This window comes from Silene latifolia, chromosome 10, assembly GCF_048544455.1.
Source record: "Silene latifolia isolate original U9 population chromosome 10, ASM4854445v1, whole genome shotgun sequence".
Taxonomy (NCBI): Eukaryota; Viridiplantae; Streptophyta; class Magnoliopsida; order Caryophyllales; family Caryophyllaceae; genus Silene; species Silene latifolia.
Window position 1 is genome coordinate 126,296,707 of NC_133535.1, and position 4,504 is coordinate 126,301,210.

The 4,504-nt window shown below is 41.7% G+C and overlaps 1 non-coding gene across 1 annotated transcript; it reads left to right on the top strand.

The window, feature by feature from the left end:
• Positions 1–3,061: 3,061 nt before the first annotated feature.
• On the top strand, positions 3,062–3,167 carry LOC141609805 (small nucleolar RNA R71). Its single transcript, XR_012527714.1, has one exon. It is a non-coding gene; the product is annotated as a small nucleolar RNA R71 (small nucleolar RNA).
• The last annotated feature ends 1,337 nt before the right edge of the window (positions 3,168–4,504 follow it).

Genomic DNA, 4,504 nt, shown 5'->3' on the forward strand with positions numbered 1-4,504 from the left:
AACAAAGGAATAAAGGGAATTACTTACTTGACGATTAACCCACAAGAAATAGCAAGAAATCAACAAAAATCCAAGAAAAAGACGGATTTCAGCCAAAAACCCGACAGAACCCTAATTACTCGAATTGAAGGCAACAAGGACGAATTTTAAGGGTAAATTAGGGGGCTAATGTCGAAAAATGCACAAGGAAAATAATCTGGGTGCTTGATTTGGTATTAGGGGAAAATTAAGGGAGGAATTTGGGTTTTTTCGCCAAAGATGTCGCACAAATAAGGAAGAAAATAGTTAGAATGAAAAATAGAGGAAGAAAAGAAGTCTTCCTGTGTATTATAAGTGCATTCACTCGATCGAGTAATTTGAAACCACTCAATCTAGGATTTTAGCATCAACTCTGCTCGATCGAACAAAATTCTTCTCGATTGATTTTTCCTCCTTTTTGACATTTCGATCGAGAGTCTGAAACCACTCGATCGGGGCATTCTTTTCGATCGAGTACAAAAAGTACTTGATCGAGGTGTTTTCTTGTGGAACACGTCCCAATGCGACATATCTTCCCCAAACCTGCATAGAAACACGCAAAACAATTCCCAAAAATACCAAATCACAAAAACATGCAGTCTATAGTCGATTTTCGCTAAAAACTAACTAAGCTAGCGTCTAAAAGTCTAAAACGCAATTAAAAAGTCTTAACGGAAATTTAAAATTACAAGTTATTACAACGGGGTGTTCCCCGCTCAACTTCCAAAACATTTTAATAGCCCACAAGAGGGCTTCTGACTGGAGGAGGTCCCTTCGGCATCTCGGACCGTCCTCTTCGATTGCCACGAGGTTGAATTCGAACTAACGGAAGGAGAATAATTAGCATCCACCTACGCCCTAACTTTCTTCTTCCTCTTGACATTCCCATCGACATTGGCATCTCCATCACTTTGACTGACTTTAACTGTACTCTGGCCGTTAGCATCTCCAGCATCCACTCTATCTGTACCTGCAGCAAGAAAAACAGTAGAATGGTCCTCTTTTTCGCTCTCAATCTGAGGCGGAGGGGTTACAATAGCAGCACAATATTCAATGTTCTCGGCTGGAGTGTCTATATCTAAGTCAATAGAGGATAGGGCATTGCAAGGTTAAACTTGAATGGGGGGCCCTACGAGATTTAGACTGATGAAATATCAGCTCCTCGTCTCCTACCTGAAATGTAAGGGTCTTCCCCCCGACGTCAATTACTGCACGAGCAGTGAATAAAAATGGCTGCCCTAAAATGATAGGGGTATTAGTGTCCTCGGGGATGTCTAGAACCACAAAGTCTACGGGAATGAAGAATCTCTCGATTTGACAGGTATGTCCTCTATAACTCCTAGTGGCCATGATATACTACGGTCAGCCATCTGAACGGTTATATTGGTACAGTTAAACTTGGTCAAACCGAGTCTCTTAGCAAGAGACAAAGGTAAGACACTCACGCTAGCACCTAGATCGCATAGCGCGTTATCAATCAAATGGGTCCCTATATGATAAGGAATTGAAAAGCTACCCGGGTCTGTTTGTTTAGGTGGTGTCTTATTCTGAACTAAGGCAGTACCTACTTCAGTCAAAGCTACCGTTTCATGGTCATTTATATGTCTCTTACGCGATAAAATTTCTTTCATGAATTTCAAGTAAGAGGGTACCTGGGTAAGCAATTCGGTGAAGGGAACGTTGACGTGAAGGCTTTTCAGGAGCTCAGCAAATTTCCCGAACTGTTGGTTAGCCTTGTTGTTCTGCAATCGCCTTGGAAAGGGCACTATGATAGGAATTTATATCCCTTTATTCCTTTCTTCCAATGTCTCTACAGGTTCAAACTCATTTCTGTTCGATCGATCTCTTTTACCTCTCGATCGAGGTATTTCAGCAGGTTTTTCACACGATCGAGCATTCTCAGCCTCTTGATCGAATTCTTCATTATGAGCATTGTTCAATCGAGGCAAAATTTCACTCGATCAAACACTTTTCCCCAGAATTTTCACTCGATCGAATAATTTTAGCCTCTCGATCGAAACCTTCATTATCCACTTTGCTCGATCAACCCTCAAAACCACTCGATCGAGCATTTTTATCAGCAATTCTACTCGATCGACCCCCAGATATCAATCGATCGAGTATTTTCTTCGGATTAAGCATGGTTTCAGCAAGGGGCGACTGTTCATCGTCAGCAATGACATCCTCCGGGTCTGATATGTCCTCAACAGTTGACAATTTGGGTCCTTCATAAGAAAGACCACTGCGCAAGTTAATCAAATTTATCATCTCGTGTGGATTCTTCTCAGATTAAGACGGTAAGTGACCCGGCTTTCTCGTGGATTGGCTAGCGGCCAGTTGAGCAACTTGGATTTCGAGTGACTTAATTGATGCTTCTTTTTGTTGGTCACTCATCTGCAACTGTTTAGTCAATGATTGGAGCATGGATTTTAACTCAGCTAATTCACTTACTCCACTAGAAGAAGCTCCTTGATGTGGTGATGGAAAGGATGGAGGCTTTTGAAAGCCTTGTTGAGCCTTGTAAGAAGGAACATAAGCTTGTTGCTGCTGCGGAGGAGGAGTAGGATTAAGCACATTCTGACTGGTCCATCTCAAATTGGGATGGACTCCATTTTGATTATTATAATAGGAACCTCCTCCTTGCCTATATTGCTGAAAGGCAAGGACTTGCTCCTTCTCTGTGAGACAGTCAACAGCAGTGTGACCGTCATTACTCCCACATCTCTCACAAGTAACGGTTTCCTGTCTAGTCAACAAGTGAACCGTCTGTTGATCACCAGCATGCTACGACTCCAACCTATCAAAGCGAGCATTCATGGCTTCCAACTGAGCCACAACATCATTATCAACTGACTTAACTGTCTGAATACCATCTCTCGGATTCCCATACTCAGCATAGTGTGTAGCCATCTCCTCTATGATGCCCCATCCCTTATCATCATCATTGTTCTTCTGAAATCGCCGATTAGATGAGGCGTCCAATATAGCACGGTGGTCGTCATACAACCCATTATAGAACTGGTTGCACAAGAACCACTGATCAAAACCATGATGAGGAAGAGACCTCACCAACTTCTTGAAACGACACCAAGATTCATAATAATTCTCATCAGGTGCCTGCTTGAAACTTGTGATTTTTCCTCTCAGCTGATTGGTACGTTGTGGAGGAAAATACCTTTTATAAAAAGCAAGTGCAAGAGTCTCCCAGTTGGTGATACCAGCTGCTTCTCTATCCAGATCGGTGATCCACTCTTGGGCTCCATCGGTTAAAGAAAAAAGAAATAAAACCTCTTTGATCTTGTCCTGAGTCACTCCCTTAGTAGCGGGAATGGTAGAGCAGTTGTCAGTGAAAACTTCCATGTGTTTGCACGGATCTTCACCTGCCACACCTCGGTACAGATTTCGTTCGACCAGGTTGATGTAGGATGGCCTGATATCGAATGTATTTCCATCCTCTGTCGAAAGTTTGAAACCTTTAGGGATTGATGCGGCTGTGGGCTTCGAATCACTCGCAATGTTAGGCATCTTCACTGGCTTTATAGCAGAAATAGAGTTGTCTTCTTCACAAGACGGATATTTTGCAAATAAAAAGTGTTCTAGCTCGGGTTCAAAAGTACTCAAGTCTTCCTTTTGAATCTTCATTTGCAGTCTTAGTCTATGCCGAAAGGATCTCTCTAGCTCAGGATCAACAGGAACTAATTCTGACCTGTTTGACCTGGGCATACACAACACTGAAGGAAATAAGTGAGAACTATCTCAAGGAATAAAAATTCCCTGAGACGGAAAGAAATAAACGAAACAACAACAGACAGACAGGGCTATTGCCTCCCCGGCAACGACGCCAAAATTTGATACGGTCGTTTCTGTACCAAAAATAAATACCTAAATATACTAACAGAAGCTAGTGATAAGTAGGGTCGATCTCAACAAGGAGGCAAGATATCTATCTGTAAGTCCGTCTATCTAAATCATTAATGGGGGGTTTATATTTGATTTTATAAACTACTGAAGGTTTAAGGGCAAGAGGAATAAAGCAAGAGCAATAAAGTGAGAATATAGATACAAACGATCAGATAAAAGAGAATATGTCAGGATTTCGGTTCACCATGGCAGTCTATCGAATCAGTTGCAAATAGTCTAGACAATCTACTGTGAGAAGGGCAAGGGAAAGGTCCTTTCGGTTCGCTATCCACCCTAGAGTTCCACTAACTTAACTTTCGTCCTCATTAGGGTAGTTTACTGTTCATAGCAGGTCTGTTCTCCCCAATCTTTCGATCCAGGGGCGAATTTAACTAGATTAATGTTATTTAGAAGCGTGCACTCGACTAAATAGGTGTTACAGTTATATTGCTACGGGGACAGATTCTCACATGTAAATCATCTAGTTTATTCACTACATCGTCACAATTCTACCATGGATCCCCTAATCCTAACATAGGAAATTAGCTACTCATGTTTTTAATATAATCAACAATAATAACAAAAG